Genomic DNA, 19,416 nt, shown 5'->3' with positions numbered 1-19,416 from the left:
GCATGAACAAGGATACCACTGTTCCTTTCCATGATCATTATTTTTGGGACTTGTCATCACTGACAAGGCAAGGATTTAATGCTCATGCCTAGTTACCTTTGAGAATGAAGCGGTGAACCAATGTCTTGAACTGCTTCAGTGATTCTGCTGAAGATACTTTTACAATACAGTTTCTAGGGACTTCTTGGATTTGGACCTAGTGCTGATGAAGGACTGATGAGATATTTCCAAGTTTGGATGATGTGATTCAAGGAAGGGAACTTGCAATCATCAAGGATCCACACCACCCTGCACATGCTCTGTTATCGCTGCTGCCATCAGGAAGGAGGTATAGGTGCCACAAGACTCGTACCACCATGTTCAGGAGAAGTTGCTACCCCTTCACCATCAGACTCCTCGACAACAAACTCAATCGGAAATCATTTAAGGACTCTTACTTCAGCCCTTTATTGATTTTTCTCTCTATTGCATCATCAGTTTGTTTACATTTCATTATTTGTTTACATGCATATATTATGTACAGTTTTTTTGCACTACTAATAATTGGTAGTTTTGCCTGCCCGCAGGAAAATAAATCTCAGGGTTGTATGTGATGTTATGCATGTACTCTGACAATAAATGTGAAATTTGAATCAGTGTGGGTGGAAGTCAGAAATAGGAAAGGAGCCATTACTGTATTGGTGAAAATCTATCAGCTCCCAAATAGCCCTCAGGTCATCGAGGAGCAGATAACTTGGCAGATTTTGGAATGGTGCATAAAAAGCAGAGTAGTTGTTATAGGAAACTTCCCAAATATTGATTGGCATCTCCTTACTGCAAAAGGGATAAATGGGGCAGAATTTGAAGAATTCCTGTCACAGTATTACTGAATATTTATTTCCTGTATTGCACAGTCAGTCTATTGATATTCTCTCTTTTGTTTGCCTATCTTGAGTACAGTTTTGTGCACTATCGATAAGTAGAAATTCTGCCTGGCTTACAGGTAAAGGAATCTCAGGGTGGTATGCATGTACTCTGACAATAAATGTGAACTTTGAAGAATCCCTAAGGGCAAGCTGTCCTTGTCCTTGGGGGTACTGTTTGTGGATTTAGAGATATTGCTGGAGTAGCTAAGGTGAACTTCTGATTTGTGACTTGAAGGTGGTTGAAAAGCCTTACAGATCATTTTAAATATCTGCCCCACTCCTATTGTGATCTTGATCTTATTCCAACAAAAACTTGGCCATCTTTCAGTCAGCTACATGACAACATTATCTCTTACTTCGTAAATATTATATTCAGCAATTTCAGACTAACCACTTATCATCTTTTTAAATGGTACCTGCTGTTAATGATTCTGCTGTTGTCACTTATTCCTCCTCTAGATCCAGCTTTTGTTTGATCATTCATTTTCTCCAATCCTTCTTCATTTTTTCCCTGATAAGGCACTACCAGTAAACACAGAGATAAGCTGAGGAAACGATAGGCTTTAATACACAGAAAAACCTTGCTGGCCTGGATCCCAGGATAGGAATGGTGGCAAGGGAAAGGTGGCTTGACCTTTATGGCCCAGGACCACAGGGGAGGAATCATAGGGTATGAGTCATCCATGAGCGGGCCAGCTCCATATATACAACCGGCAATGATAACTATATACAATGGAGGAAACATCACCACAATCACACAATCAGTTATAAACTATTACCACTCCAACATTTTCAACTTCAGATGAATAGTTACTGACAAGAAACATATCTATTCTCTCTCTCTCTCTCTCTCTCTCTCTCTCTCTCTCTCTCTCTCTCTCTCTTTCCACGATTGCGGTGTGATCTATTGAATATTTTCAACAATTTATGTATCATGAAATAAAAATGAATGAGCTTTTAGGAAAATAAGTTCCATTGAGTTTGTATCTTTAAGGTCCAAACTCAATCACAAGGTAATTTAAAGCTAATTATGGTAAAGGGTTTTGAAGTGCAGCTAAAACTAATCCCCTGTACTCTTGCGTAGCCCTGAATTTTTCTCTCAAGTACTAATATAATTCCCTTTTAAAAGCCAAAGATGAATATGCCTCCATTCCTCTGTCCAGCCATGTATTCCAATTGGTAATCATTTTCTGCATAAGATGATCTGTCCCTCTCATGTTATCTTTTATCATTTTAAATCTGTGTCCTTCAGCTCTAGATTTTTTTCACAGTTGCATTTTAATTTTTCTGATCTTCTCATTATTATGAGCATCCTTATTACATCTCCTTTCAAAGGAGAGCAATTCTATCATCTTTCCTCACAAGGTAATGGGGTCTTCAATCAAAAAAAAATTCCAAGGTTTTCTTTTCTTCCAACTTTTCACATCCTTCCAAAGACATATTAGAATTGGTCAGAATGTTTCACAAGTGGCCTAACTGGTGCTTTTTAAAGATCTGTCGTGAATTTCTTTGTTTTAAAGTTCAAAATAAAAATTCCATATTCTAGTTTAACAGCTTTCTCAAGCTCCCTGACAATCTTAAAGGGGAGCATGGTTAATACAACACTATTACAGTGGCGCTGTTTGTATGTCCTCCCTGTGACCGCATGGGTTTTCTCTGATGTTCCAATTTACTCCCACACTTCAATGGGTTCATAGCTTAATTGGTCTCATGGGTGTAATTGGACAGCAGGCTCATGGGCCAGAAGGCCCTGTTATCATGCTGTATTCCTAAATTTAAAAGAAAAGATCATAACTTTCTGTTTCAATATCCACTCTAGCAGTATATTATTTACATAGATTGTACCCTAATTCTTTCCACCAAATTTTGTACTTTGTACATTTCTACTCTAAATTATATCCCCAGATGCCCACACGGTCTCTTCATGACCTCTTGAGGCCTATCCTATTGTCCTCGCTGTTCACTATACTTCCAAAATAGCAAATATTAAAATTGTCCTCAATTTACTAAAATTCAGGTCATTATCATACATTAAGTAAAACACTAATTACAGAAATGACCTCCAGGAATGCCAATGCCTACCTTCCTGCAATCTATAATGGAAGCATTCAGCAGTCATTGTCATTTGTCAATAAGCCAATTTCTGATCCATACTAACATAGCCTTTGTTGTTCTCGGGTTTGGTAACACTTTATACCACATCAAATTTATTTCCCTCATCAATCATCTCCGTTACTTCATCAAAAGATTAATTAGTTTAATCAAGTGACTTGCATTTCAGAAATTTGACCTAACTACAATTAATTGCCCATCAATTATGTCACAGTTTATTGTTTTCAGAATCCTCCCACCACATTATTAAATCGATCGGCCTGCTGTTGCTGGGTTTATCATTATTCCCTTTTTAGAACTGGTCTGTCATGCTTGCAATTCTCCAGTCCTCTTAAAATGATTGTAAAATTATGCCTCTGCAGTCTTCCCATTACTTCCATCAGCAACAAATGATTCATCCTTTTGAGACCTGATGACTTAGCCATGAGAAGCACAGATAGCCTTTCTAAATACAAGGCACAAACGTGCCAGAGAAACTCAGCAGGTTATGCAGCATCTATAGGAAGTAAAGAGTAACCAACTTTCCAGGTCAAGCCTTTCTAATATCTTCTATCTAATTTTATCCTGTCTGGTTAAAGATAAAAAAAAATACTAATTTAATATCGTAACCATACTCTCTACCTCCATGAATAGCTTTCTATTTTAGATTCAAATTAGTTCCAGTCTTCCTCTAATTTCCTATTTGCTATTCATATGCTGACTGAAGGTTTCTGTTCAAAGACACACTGATTTTTCCACTTTGTCCTTATTTCCTATTTCAATGGCATCCTGAGCCTCCCCTTCTCAGCCTGATTCTAACTTGTTTTTATCAATCCAACATGCCATTTCTCTTTCAACATCTAGACCTCTGACTTTGGTTACCCACCTTTTCATTCTGCTGGGAACATACGTAGACTTTTTTTTATTTTAGAATTTTAAAAATTTTTATTTACAGCATGGTAGAAGCTAATTCCAGCCATTTAGACCCGTGCCACCCAAATACGCCCAACCATGTATGTAATTGAAGGGTGGGAGGAAACCCATGCAGACACAGGGAGAATGTACAAACCCCTTACAGACAGCGCCAGATTCGAACCCAGGTCGCTGGTGCTGTAATAGCATTGCACTAAGTGCTCCTGCCTCAAAGGCTGCGTATTGTTCATTCAAAGTTTTGTCTGCCAATCTTTTATACAAGTATACGCAGGAACCATCGTTTTTTTTCAATTTATGCAATTGGCACTCCTCCAATCATGTCCTTCTTCAAGATGATTTTTATCCTGCTACTGTAACTGATCTTATGTTTATTAGAATCAGAACCAGAATTTGTCGTCCTGAACAAGTCTCGAAATTCGGTGATTTTGTGGCAGCATCACAGTGCAAACATCTTACAACAATAACATTAAAAAAAATAGTAGTGCTTGAAGAGTAAGGCAGTGTCTTTGGTTCATTGATCATTCAGGAATCTGATGGCAGTGGGGAAGAAGCTGTCCTTGTGCTGCTGAGGGCTCATCTTTTCCCCCGATGGTAACATGGTGCATTAATGTCCAAATACTAAATGATCTCTTACTGAAATATTTTTTCTTAAAAGCACACACAATTGATGGTGTTCTTTTTCAGAAAAAAGGGGGTGGAAGATGTGTGCTCATGTATGTGAGTATCACACTAGACCCGACGGAAGACAGACACCCACCATGTACGAGACATGCAGCGGGAGTAGCAAAGATTCTACAAAAGGTGGCACACATAGTAATGGGACATGGCCTGACGGTATTAACAACACATAGTATTGTAGCATTTGTGAGCTCGACAGCATTTACAATGACTTCGCTAAGGCAGACGAGACTAGAAAAGATCCTGAATGCTCCAAATGTTACGTTTACCCATGAAGGCATTAACATGGCAGACAATATGGGAGAGGGAGAACCACACTGTTGTGAAAAGAGGGTAGTGAAGGATATTAAAATAAGACCTGACTTACAGGCTACACCCTTAAGAGAACCAGATGAAACCTTGTTTACAGATGGGTGTTGTTACAGACACAGAATACACTTGAGAAGGACCTTAATGATCAAGTGTATTGTCCTGAGTACACTTCAGAAATTCTTCCCCATTTCTTCCATATACCCTTTAACACTCACAAGTTCACAAGTTAAAGGAGCAGAAGCAGGCCATTAGGCCCATCGAGTCTGTTCCGTGACTCTATACTCTAAGCTGTATTATGCACACACCTAGTTCCATTTCCCAGCTTTTTCCCCATATCTCTTACTAATGAGGTACTTATCCATTTCCTGTTTAAATACTCCCAGTGATCTGGCTCCACTGCTTTGTGCGGCAGTGAGTTCCACAGATCCACAACCCTCTGACTAAAGAAGTTCTTCCTCTTCTCTATTTTAATTGGATAACTTCTAATTTTAAGACTATGACCCCTTGTCCTCAATTCACCTATCAAGGGAAATGTCTTATCCGCATTCACTCTTTCAAAACCTTTCAATATTCGAAATGTCTCCATGAGATCCCCCCTCATTCTCCCATACCCTAATGAATACAACTCAAGAGCTGTCAAATGCTCCCCATAAGCCAGCCCCTGCATCCCAGGAATCATCCTAGTAAATCTCCTCTGCACCATCTGCAACAACATCACATCCTTTCTAAGACAGGGGTCCCAAAACTGCACACAGTACTCCAAATGGGGTCTCACCAATGTCCCATAGAGTCTCATTAACACCTCTAACACCTCTCTACTCTTATACACTATACCTCTCCCAACTCACAATGTGGACAATTGAATTCCTTCAGTGCCACAGCTCTTTAAATACAGAGACACCTTAATTGTCCATTGTTCCCTCTTCTACACTTATCTAAAATTTACTGTTCTGCTGTAAGTAAGTGTATTTGTAAACAAAGTTCTTCCTGTGAAACTCCATGTCCTTACTTCCTTTGTCAAACTAAATCTTTCTCAGAGGAGGATTAAACATCCCTGGAGACACAAGAGACTGTGGATGCTGGAGGCTGGAGTACAAAACAATCTGCTGGAGGACAAACACAATGCTGGAGAGACTCAGCAGATCAAACAGTGTAATTTAGATAGCAAAAATAAACCAACATTTCAGGCTCAAGCCCTTGCTCGAGGTACTTAAAAGTGTTGGCCGGTGCCTGAATAAAATGGTGGGGAAGGGGCAAGGGTTGGAGTAAAACCCTGTGAATGTTCTTCAATGGATACCTACCCTGAAGAAGTTCTCCTTTACTCTCTGAAGTGAGTTCCGTAGGTTTCTCTTTCACTGCTCCTCATCTGCAACCCCTTGTTTGATCTGCTGAGCTTCTCCAGCATTTTACTTCTACAGTGTCTGCAGACTTTGTGTTTTACCTAAATCTGCTGGAGGACCTGGTTGACCCACTGAGTTCCTTTAGCATCTTATTTTTGCAGCAAATATCCCTGCTAAGATATGATAACTGGCCTGCTTGGGATGTAATCCTCAGAATTTGAATAAGTCATCATCCCCATAACTGTTCCAAGCACTTCAGTGATCTAAATCTCTTCCACCTGACCCATTTCTTTCACCAAATATGCACCTGTACTGTGCTTTGCTTCCTATATTCACTACTTGGGGCATCCAGAGATTAGAATCCTACTTCTTGGTCCCCAAAATTTGCCTGCTCTTTTCCATCAAGATTGAAGGAAATGCTTTGGGCCATGCCATATCCTCAGAATATTCAAAGACATCCATTCTACATACTCCAGTGAGGCAACATACTGCCATAATCTCACATTTACAATGGCAAAGATCCCCATACAATTATTACATGATCTTCCCTCTTCTTAATGTGCACACATTTTCTAAAAATGATCAATGTGCAGGATGTGGATGTCTCTGGCAGTACCAGCATTTAATATCCTTCCCAAATGCTCCAGAACTCAGGTCAATTGCAATGATATGGACCCAGAATTGCATCTTGATCAGACTGGATTAGGCAAATAGATTTCTTTCCCAAAGAACCATTACTGAAGCACTAAACTGCTTTAATTTTATCCAGTTCTAAGACAACTTTGATTTTTTAAATACCATTTATTTAATGACTTGAATTTAAATTCCACAGCTGCCATGGATGAGTCATCCAGATTTTAGATGTCAGTCCCATAACTTAATCTCTGCGCTACCAGACCCAGATGCTCTCTGCACACCAGGACCCAGAGTTGAATGCATGTTATAATGTTACAGCCAGAATCCTTGCTTGGTCAACATGACAATTACTCATTCCCTTTCTATATGTATTGGCTTAAACTATAAATATGGCCTCCTCCTGCATGTGAGACTGAATTTCCAGAACAGATCAGAATGTACAGGCAACAGGAGTGAAGTACCTTGATGTGCCTCTATTTACCAAAATAATTTAAATTATTGAAAGGGGGAGGAGTGGCATTGTTCGTCAGGGAAAATGTTACAGCTGTGCTCAGGCAGGACAGACCAGAGAGCTTGTCTACTGAGGCTTTGTGGGTGGAGCTGAGAAATGGGGATGGTATGACCACACTCATGGGGTTTATTATAGACTGCCGAACAGTCAGTGACAATTGGAGGAGCAAATATTTAGAGAGGTAGCAGACAGCTGCAGGGAATGTAAAGTTGTGATAGTGAGAGATTTTAACTTTCCAGATATTGATTGGCACTCCCATACTGTAAAAGAGCTGGGTGGCTTGGAGTTTGTCAAGAGTGTTCAGGAAGGGTTTCTAAATCAATATATAGAGGAACCTACTAAAGAGAGTGAAATACTGGATCTCCTATTCGGAAACAAGGCAGGATAGATGACAGAAGTATACAGGATGTAGGGGAACATTTTGGGTCCAGTGATCATAATGCCATTAGCTTCAAAATAATTATGGAGAAGAATAGGTCTGGGCATAGAGTTGAGATTTTAAATTGGAGAAAGGCTAATTATGAGGAAATGAGAAAGGATCTATAAATGCGTGGATTGGGATAAGCTATTTTCCAGCAAGGATGTGTGAGGTAAATGGAAGACTTTCAAAGGTGAAATTCTGAGAGTACAGAGTTTGTATGTTCCTGTTAGGATTAAAGACAAAGTGAACAGGCATAAGGAGTTTTGTTTTTTTTTTAATTTTTTATTTTTCACACCATAAATCACATTAACCATGGTACACACTTTTTCCTTTTCACACATATACAGTGCCATTCCCCCCCCCCCTCCTCCCAACCCACCCTCCCCACCCCCCCCTCCCGTCCATTTAAGGTATACAATCTGGATACATTTAACCAGTCAGACAATGTTGTCACTCAACAAAAATACACCAGAAATTCTACTGAGTCCATTCTTTTTATTTCCTTCTCCTTCCATCAACTTAGGTAATGATTATCCCCGGTAGGTTTTCGCTATTGTATTTAATGTAAGGCTCCCATATTTGTTCGAATATTTCAATATTATTTCTTAAACTATATGTTATTTTTTCTAATGGGAATACATTTATTCATTTCTATATACCATTGTTGTATTTTCAAATTATCTTCCGATTTCCAGGTTGACATAATACATTTTTTTGCTACGGCTAGAGCTATCTTAACAAATCTTTTTGGTGCACCATCCAAATCAATTCCAAATTCTTTGTTTTTTATGTTACTTAGGAGGAAGATCTCTGGATTTTTTGGTATATTGTTTTCTGTAATTTTATTTAATATCTGGTTTAGATCTTCCCAAAATTTTTCTACTTTCTCACATGTCCAGATTGCATGAATTGTTGTTCCCATTTCTTTTTTACATCGAAAACATCTATCAGATACTGTTGGGTCCCATTTATTTAACTTTTGAGGTGTAATGTATAGCCTGTGTATCCAGTTATATTGTATCATACGAAACCTCGTATTTATTGTATTTCTCATCGTTCCAGAACATAACTTTTCCCATGTTTCCTTTTTTATCTTTATATTTAAATCTTGTTCCCATTTTTGTTTAGTTTTACCATTTGTTTCCTCATTCTCCTTTTCTTGCAGTTTAATATACATATTTGTTATAAATCTTTTGATTATCATTGTATCTGTAATCACATATTCAAAGTTACTTGCCTCTGGCAAACTCAAACTGCTTCCTAATTTATCCTTCAAGTAGGATCTCAATTGGTAATATGCCAGCGCTGTATCTTGAGTTATATTGTACTTATCTTTCATTTGTTCAAAGGATAAGAATCTATTTCCTGAAAAACAATTTTCTATTCTTTTAATCCCTTTTTTTTCCCATTCTCTAAAGGAAAGGTTATCTATTGTAAAAGGGAGTAACTTGTTTTGCGTCAATATTAGTTTTGGTAATTGATAATTTGTTTTATTTCTTTCTACATGAATCTTCTTCCAAATATTGAGGAGATGATGTAATACTGGAGAACTTCTATGTTGTACCAATTTTTCATCCCATTTATATAATATGTGTTCAGGTATCTTTTCCCCTATTTTATCTAATTCTAATCTCGTCCAATCTGGCTTTTCCCTTGTTTGATAAAAATCTGATAGGTATCTTAATTGTGCGGCTCTATAATAATTTTTAAAGTTTGGCAGTTGTAAGCCTCCTTGTTTATACCATTCTGTTAATTTATCTAGTGCTATCCTCGGTTTCCCCCCTCTCCATAAAAATTTCCTTATTATTTTCTTTAACTCCTTGAAGAATTTCTCTGTCAGTTGTATTGGCAATGCCTGAAATAAGTATAATATCCTTGGAAAAATGTTCATTTTAATACAGTTTATCCTTCCTATTAGTGTTAGTGGTAAATCTTTCCAATGCTCTAAATCGTCCTGTAATTTTTTCATTAGTGGATAATAATTGAGTTTATATAGTTGGCCGAGATTTTTGTTTATTTGCACACCTAGGTATCTTATTGCTTGCATTTGCCATCTAAATGGTGATTCCTTCTTAAATTTTGAGAAATCCGCATTATTCATAGGCATTGCTTCACTTTTATTTACGTTTACCTTGTAACCCGACACTTCTCCATATTCCTTCAATTTCTTATATAATTATTTTATTGATAGTTCTGGTTCTGTTAAGTACACTATAACATCATCCGCAAATAAACTGATTTTATATTCCTTGTCTTTTATTTTTATTCCTTTTATATTATTATCTATTCTTATCAGTTCTGCTAGTGCTTCTATAGCTAACGCAAACAATAAAGGTGATAGTGGGCATCCCTGCCGTGTTGACCTGCTTAAGTTAAATTGCTTTGATACATGTCCATTTACTGTCACTTTCACTAACGGTCCCTTATATAATGCTTTAATCCAATTAATATACTTCTCCGGTAAACTGAATTTTTGCAATACTTTGAACAAATAATTCCATTCTACTCTGTCAAAGGCCTTCTCTGCGTCTAAAGCAACTGCTACTGTAGGTGCTTTATTTCCTTCTACTGCATGAATTAAGTTAATAAATTTACAAATATTGTCTGTTGTGCGTCTTTTTTTGATAAATCCAGTTTGGTCTAAATTTACCATTTTCGGTACATGCTCTGCTAATCTGTTTGCTAATAGTTTAGCTATTATCTTATAATCTGTGTTAAGTAAAGATATTGGTCTATATGACGCTGGTGAGAGTGGATCTTTCCCTTGCTTTAGTATTACTGTAATTATTGCTGTTTTACATGAATCTGGTAAGCTTTGTGTTTCATCAATCTGGTTGATTACTTCCAGGAGGGGCGGAATTAATAAGTCTTTAAATGTTTTGTAGAATTCTATTGGGAATCCATCCTCTCCTGGTGTCTTATTATTTGGTAATTTTTTTATTATCTCTTGTATTTCTACTATTCCAAATGGCTCTGTTAATTTATTTTGTTCCTCTATTTGTAGTTTTGGTAGTTCAATTTTAGTCAGAAATTCATCTATTTTCCCTTCTTTCCCTTCATTTTCAGTTCGGTATAATTGTTCATAGAATTCTCTAAAGTTTTCCTTAATTTCTTTTGGATTATATGTAATTTGTTTGTCTTTTTCCTTGATGCCAATACCATTTTCTTAGCTTGTTCTGTCTTAAGCTGCCATGCTAGGATTTTGTGCGTTTTTTCACCTAGTTCATAATATTTCTCTTTTGTCTTCATTATATTTTTCTCCACCTTATATGTTTGTAGTGTTTCATATTTTATTTTTTTATCTGCCAATTCTCTTCTTTTAGTTGTATCTTCCTTCATTGCTAATTCTTTTTCTATATTTACTATTTCCCTTTCCAACTGCTCTGTTTCCTGATTATAGTCCTTCTTCATCTTGGTTACCTAACTTATTATTTGCCCTCTAATGAATGCTTTCATTGCATCCCATAGTATAAACTTATCTTCCACTGATTCCGTATTTATTTCAAAATACATTTTAATTTGTTTTTCAATAAATTCTCTAAAATCCTGCCTTTTAAGCAACATGGGGTTTAATCTCCATCTATACATTCTTGGAGGGATGTCCTCTAACTTTACTGTCAATATTAAGGGTGAATGGTCCGATAGTATTCTAGCTTTATATTCTGTTTTTTTTACTCTATCTTGCATACGAGCTGATAACAAAAATAGGTCTATTCTTGAGTATGTTTTATGTCTAGCCGAGTAATATGAATATTCCTTTTCCTTTGGGTGTTGTTTCCTCCATATATCCAAAAGTTGCATTTCTTCCATCGATTTAATTATAAATTTGGTTACTTTGTTCTTTCTGTTAATTTTTTTCCCAGTTTTGTCCATATTTGAATCCAAATTCAGGTTGAAATCCCCTCCTATTAATATGTTCCCTTGCGTATCTGCTATCTTCAAAAAGATATCTTGCATGAACTTTTGATCTTCTTCGTTAGGTGAATATACATTGAGTAGATTCCAAAACTCCGAATATATCTGACATTTTATCATTACATATCTCCCTGCTGGATCTATTATTTCCTCTTCTATTTTAAATGGCACATTTTTACTAATTAATATAGCTACTCCTCTTGCTTTTGAATTATACGATGCTGCTGTTACGTGTCCTACCCAATCTCTCTTTAATTTCTTATGTTCCAATTCAGTTAAATGTGTTTCTTGCACAAATGCTGTATCAATTTTTTCTTTTTTCAGTAAATTTAGCAGTTTCTTCCTTTTAATTTGGTTATGTATTCCATTAATATTTAAAGTCATATAGTTCAACGTAGCCATTTTATACTTTGTTTATCTTCCCTTTCCGTTTCTCCATCATTACTTTTCCTTCTTATCCATTTCTGTTTTCTTGTTTTGAATCCTTTACAAGACAACATTCCTAAAACATCAAACATTTTCCTTATTCTCCTATTTAAAACTTCTTTAGCCCCAATCCCGCCTTCCCCTCCTGAGTTGTCCTTTATCCCTTGTCGGACAACCACATCTCCCCTCTCCATTTGGATTTGCGAATTCACTCGCAAGCGTCAGCTGATTTTGCAGTGACCGTAATACCCCCCCATCCAGCCCCCCCAGAAAAGATTTCGCTTTTCATATGTGACGAAGGTCACTCTTTTAATTCCCTCCTTATTCCCTCTATTCCTTTTCCTTCCCCTATTAATTCTTGTCTATACTATCTATATTTCCCTCTAAATACGGATACATTCATGTATGCACATTATACATATACACACATATACCTCTTTACCCACATACATATAAATCGTGGTCATTTTTACTCTTATTACATGTCTTCATCTCTCTGTTTGTTTTGTAGTTGTTCTGCAAATTTCCTTGCTTCCTCTGGATCCGAGAATAATTTTTTTTTCCCATAAGATCGTTTTTGATGTTTTGAACTCTTTCCTCCTCTTCAGGAGCTCAAAACTTATGTCTTTTTAGTTTGCAGTCTTTTGTACTCTCGTTACACGTCTTCATCTCTTAGTCTATTTTGTAATTGTTCTGCAAATTTTCGTGCTTCCTCTGGATCCGAGAATAGTCTGTTTTGTTGTCCTGGAATAAATATTTTCAATACCGCTGGATGCTTTAGTGTAAATTTATACCCTTTCTTCCATAAAATCGCCTTTGCTGTATTGAACTCCTTTCTCTTCTTCAGGAGTTCAAAACTTATATTTGGATAAATGAAGATTTTTTGCCCTTTGTACTACAGTGGCTTATTGTCCTCTCTTACTTTTTCCATTGTTTTCTCCAGTACCTTTTCTCTTGTAGTATATCTTAGGAATTTTACTAAAACAGATCTTGGCTTTTGTTGTGATTGTGGTTTAAAGGCCAATGCTCTATGTGCCCTTTCTATTTCCATTTCTTGCTGTAGTTCTGGACATCCTAGGATCCTAGGGATCCAATCTTTTATAAACTCTCTCATATTCTTGCCTTCTTCATCTTCCTTAAGGCCCACTATCTTTATGTTATTTCTTCTGTTATAATTTTCCATTATATCTATTTTCTGAGCTAACAGTTCTTGTGTCTCTTTAACTTTTTTATTAGATTCCTCTAATTTCTTTTTTAAGTCCTCTACCTCCATTTCTACTGCTGCTTCTCGTTCTTGCACCTTGTCCATTCTTTTTCCCATTTCTGATAAGGTCATATCTATTTTATTCATTTTCTCTTCTGTATTGTTTATTCTTCTTCTTAAATCATCAAATTCCTGCGCTTGCCATTCTTTAAATGACTCCATGTATTCTTTAATAAGAGAAAGTAAATCCTTTATCTTGCCTTTCCCTTCTTCTTCTATTTCACTGTACTCTTCCTCTTCTTCTTCCTGTGGGTTGGCCATCTGTTGTTTCTTTGTTGCCCTTTTCTTCTCTTCTTTCTTGTTTTCATTGTCTTCTGTGTTCTCTTCTTGCTGCAGGTGTTCTGCAGCTGTCGTTGCCGGCTGTGGAGATCGACTCCCCAGCTGGTTATCCCTCCCGTCGGTGTGTTTTTATCATGCGCATCGCGCACTTTTACTCGGCTCAGCGAGCCATTTTTGTAGTCCATATTCTACCGACCTGAGGGAGCGGGTTTCTCTCTCCACCGCGGGCCTCTTCGAACAGGTAAGGCCTTTTCCTTCATCTTCCGTTGTCTTCTCTTCCTCTCTTCTTACCATTGGTTTCGACTTTTCTTTTTTCGTCGCCATCTTCTTTCCACCTTTATATTCACTTTACCTTGATTTTTATTTCTGTGCCTTTGTGGTTTGCTTTGTTTTTTCTGACTTTTCTGGAGAGGGCTGGAGTTCACCGTCCGGCCACTACTCCATCACGTGACTCCTTCTCAGGAGTTTTGGTTTTTGAGGGATATTGGGGATCTAGTTTGGAAAAAGAAAGCAGTGTATGATATTATAGGCAACATGGAGCAAATGAGGTACTGGAGGAGTATAAAAATGCAAGAAAGAAATCAGGAAGGGTAAAAGAAGACAAGATGAAGAAAATTCTTAATGGTTTCTACAGGTATATTAAGATCAAAAGGATAGTAAGGGATTAAATTTGCCCCCTTGAAGATTAGAGTGGTCAGTTATGTACAGAGCCAGAAGAGAAGGTGGAGATCTTAAATGGTTTTTTTGCATCAATATTTACTCAGGAAACTGTCACAGAGTCTAAGGAAGTAAGGAAAACCAACAGTGAGGTCATGGAACCTATACAGATTAAAGAGGAGGAGGTGTTTGCTGTCTTAAACCAAATAAGGGTAGATAAATCCTAAGGTCTGACCAGTTATTCCCTCGGACATTGAGGGAGATTAGTAAAAAAATTCTACGGGTCCTGGCAGAAATATTCAAAATGTCCTTAGCCATGAGTGTGGTTCCTGTGGATTGGAGGATAGCTCACTTTGTTCTGTTGTTTAAAAAGGCTCCAAAAGTAACTCTGGAAATTATAGATCAGTGAGCCTGATGTCATTAGTAGTTAAAATACTTAAAGAGGTATGTGAGTGGAAAGAAAAAAGTTGGGAACCACTGCTCAAGAGGAATTATAAATATAGAAGATTGTATGAAGGATGAAATTCAATGTCATTTGATCAATTAAAAAATAAATATGGGATGCAGAATAATACAATATTTTGTTATTATCTCGCATATTTACGAGATAAATTGGGCCCAACAATGATAATACCTGAAAGACGTGAAATAGAAATTTTGATTTGTAATAGATTTTCTAAGAAATTTATGTCTTGTCTGTATATATTGTTGCAAAAAGGAACTTTGAAGCTGGGAATACATAAATCTAGAGAGAGATGGGAAATTAATTTGAATATAAGTATTGCAGAAAAAAATATGATAGCATGGCAAACAATAAATGTTAGATATAGATTGGTTCAATATAATTTTTTGCATCAATTGTATCTTTCTCCACAAAAAGTAAATAGATTGAAAGCATATCTATCAGAAAAATGTTTTAGGATTAGTCAAGACACAGACACCTTTTTGCATTCTACATGGTCATGTTCAAAATTGGATAGAATTAGGAAAATTTATAGAACAGGTTACGGGAGTTAAACTTCCACAAGATCCAATGCTTTTTTTAAATTGAGTAATTTTTTGGCAATAAGACCAAAATTGAAGTTGAACTTTTTTCCAAAAGGAATTTAAGAAAATTGTGTTAGCAGTTTCAAGAAAATATATATCAGTGACATGGAAATCAGATTCCCATTTAGGAATGGAAAGGTGGCACGCAGAAATACATAGGTGTATACTTCTAGAGAAAATTACATATAATTTAAGGAATAAATATATCTTTGGTACTTACATAGAGTAGATAAGAACTTTTCCCTGAACCCCATGAAACCTTGTTATCTCATTGGGATAAATAAGTGAAGTTATGTGAATGGTGATGATATTTTGCTAGCCAGGTTTGTTTTTTTTCTTTTTTTCCAACTTTTTTTCCTTTTTCTTTTTTGGGGGGAGTGATTATTTGTGGGGAGGGGGTTGATGGAGTTTAATTTGCAGCATGTGTAATTAATTTGACTATTGATTGTTATTTTCTATATTGGATATTAATTCATGTATGAAAATTTAAATAAAATATTCAAAAAAGTGATCTGGATGATATTGTGGAAAGTTGGATTAGCAAATTTATAGATGGCAAAAACATTGGAGGTGTACAGCGAGGAACTCTTTCAAAGCTTGCAAAATGATCTAGACCAGCTGGAAAACTTGGCTGAAAAATGGCGGATGGAATTTAATATAAACAAGTGTGAGGTGTTGCATTTTGGAAGGACAAACAAAGAAAGGACATGCACTTTAAATACTAGGGCTCTGAGAGTGTGGTAGAACAGTGGGATCTGGGAATACAGATCATAATTCCCTGAAAGTGGTGTCATAGATAGATAGGGTTGTAAAGAGAGCTTTTGGCATATTGGCCTTCATAAATTAAATATTGAGTATAGGAGTTGGGATGTTATGGTAAAGTTTTACAAGACATTGCCAAGGCTAAATTTGGTGTAATGTGTGCAATTGTGGTCATCTGAGTACAAGAAAGATATTAATAAGATAGAAAGAGAGCAGAGAAGATTTAGTTGGATGTTGTCTGAACTTCAGAAACTGAGTTATAGGAAAGGTTAAATGGGTTAGGACTTTATTCCCTGGAGTGTAGAAGAATGAGGGGAGATTTGATCAAGGTATTTAAGATTGGGATAGACAAAATGAATAAAGGTGGGCTTTATAAAGGGTATGTGAGATATAAACCAGATGAATGGGTTAAGAGTCAAAATGGAAAGGTTTAGGGGGAACACGATGGGGAACTACTTCACACAGAGAATGGTGGGAATGTGGAACAAGCTGCCAGCTGAAGTGGTGAATGCAGGCTCAGTTTTAATTTTTAAGACGAATTTGGACTGGTACGTGGATTGGAAAGGTATGGAGGGCTATGGTCAGGGTGCAGGTTAGTGGGATTAGGAGAATAATAGTTCAGCATGGACTAGAAGGGCCAAAAGGCCTGTTTCTGTGCTGTATTGTTCTATGGTTCTAAATAGATGAAGCTTCTATTCACTTGGTATTTAGTTTGTTGTGCTCTCCTGTCTTTATTCCTGGCCAGAACTGTGATTCTCAGAATCTCCTCAAGCAGCTGTCCTTTCCCAAATATGAGTGTGGGCTACAGCATTTCTCTCCACACAGATTTTGATACCAGCTGCTCTCCCACTCCTGGAAAGCCATTCTTCAGAATCTCTGAGCACTCCTCAATAGTGTGAGCACAAGACAAGTCTGTTTGGGGCCTTCTGCTGCTTCTCTGTCCATCTTCTCGTAACAACCACGTCAACCTGTATCGAATAAAGTGCCACACTGTGGGTACAAATTCTTCAGCATATTCACTCACGCTTAATCTGCGTGTGTGTCATCTGTACTTCCAGCAGAAAGATAGGCGCAGCTCAGTGTGTGTTAATGTTCGATCTGGCCATTAGGCAACCTGCACAGCAAATCTTTTTTAAGTCCATAGTCAGCAATCGTGGTCTCTTTTGGACTTAGTAGAAATTGTTTATCATAATTTCTCCAGGAACTTCCTGATTGGTCTACACATGTACACATTGATCTTTGGTGATAACTGCTGATACGTATTTCCTGATGAAACAGTTTGCTCAGTCAGTTTGTTTACATTCATTATCTGTTACAGATCTTTATTTGCTTACATGTATATGCTGTGTAGTTTTTTTTGGCACGACCAGTAAGTAGGAATTCTGCCTCGTCCGCAGTAAAAAGAATCTCAGGGTTGTATATGATGACATCTATGTACTCTGACAATAAATCTGAAATCTGAATCTGAAATCTGCAGTACTGTTTCCTTCACATTCAATGCCATTCAGCCTCTCTCCTTCTATGATAATCATCCATTTCCTCAGTGAGGATGGAAATTTGCTTAAGTAATTGACAAATTCTGGGAAATTTATCCCACAAATGTTCACATTTTTTACTTTCCAATTTACCATCCCTGCTAGGTTACCCTACAGCAGTGGTTTTCAAACTGCCCCCCTAACTCACATTCCACCTATGCCATAAGTGTTCTATGATTGGTAAGGGATTGCTTAAGGTGGGATGTGAGTAGGAAGGGAAGCTGAGAACAACTGCTCTTGACCCAATTGTTACTGAAACATTTTGTTTGAGGAAAATTGTCATCTGAAACCGTGCACATAACGAGTCAGTTAGGTACGATTAAAACAGTGGTTTACAGACTTTTTCTTTCCACTCATGTACTACCATAAGTAATCCCTTACTAATCACAGACCATAGGGATTGCTTACGGTGGAATGTGAGTTTTGGGAAGCAGTTTGAAAATCACTGCCCTATAGGATTTGATACTTTTTGTCAAGTCCAAGTCTGTTTCTTTCAATGGATGCTCGCTCAGTCCTGTATCTCAGATTCCAGATATAATCTGAGCACGGACCCACACAATCTGAGCTTGATACCCCTAAGTTAGAAGAGTCTACTGGTGGAATGATCACAAGATCACAAGAAAAAGGAACAGAAGCAGGCCATTTGGCCCAGCGAGAATGATCTCCACCTCCGTCAGACCCTCAAGCTCAGCTTCTTATTGACTGTGACTGGGAAGTGCCTTTCAGCTACTTACTTTCATCTATTTTCCCTCTCAGTATCATCAAATGTGAAAATTATTCCAGCAGCTGCTTCTTCTTGGGGCAGAACTTGCAATAGTCATTACTCTACTCAAGTTCTCTGCCTGAACAGTTATCAGTTCTGCTTGCTGGGAAACGTAGCTTCTAAAGATTGGCATACTGTTTTCTGGAAGTACAACAAACTCTGCTTTATACAACTTCTCATTCTTCAGATTAAAAAAAAATCTGCTTGCATATTGTCATTTATATGATTTTACATCATCACCTCAAGCTTTCTTGGAAATTTCTTCAGCATTATATCACAAGTTTTTAACACTATTTATCCAGAACTGCAGTATGTCTCCTGTCCGCTCTAATAAAATTCTGCATGGAATCTTCGGCCTCTGCTCTTTCCACTTATTCCACTTCCTTTCAATATCATGATTTTTATCTCATCACACACTCAATTCCCTCGAAAACACTTGACTAACTGCAGTCAGTTGGAGTTTCCCTGGATGGAACAAGGTTATAGTGGCAAGTCTGCCTCCAAGCAAAGGTTAAATCTCTTATTCTGTTCGCCTTGATCAGAAAAAAACTGCTAAATGTAAGGAACAATAAAACCTGTAGGTCCACCCAGAGGATCAGTCATGAAGCTGTTCTGTGAATATGAGTCATTGAGGGCAGCGAGCCTCTGACACCAAGCTGAAGCTACTGCTGAAACTTGGAGAAGAGGTCTTCAAGGAAGCAGAAGCACACTGAGTGTGCAGGCATTTGTGCAAGACTCAAAGCGAGTCCATCCTGGCTCATGCTCCCAATGATGTTCGCTTTCTGCATTCGAGTCAGAGGGAAATGATGAGCTGCTATAATCTGGTAATAACTGGTAACCGTGGAAGCGTGGCTCCAGGACTCCACTCAGAATTTGGCCATCCGGCTAGTAATATGGTAATCTGGTAATAACTGGTAATCGTGGAAGCGTGGCTCCAGGAC

Source organism: Narcine bancroftii, chromosome 1 (assembly GCF_036971445.1).
Source record: "Narcine bancroftii isolate sNarBan1 chromosome 1, sNarBan1.hap1, whole genome shotgun sequence".
Lineage (NCBI taxonomy): Eukaryota > Metazoa > Chordata > Chondrichthyes > Torpediniformes > Narcinidae > Narcine > Narcine bancroftii.
This window is presented reverse-complemented; position numbering follows the sequence as displayed.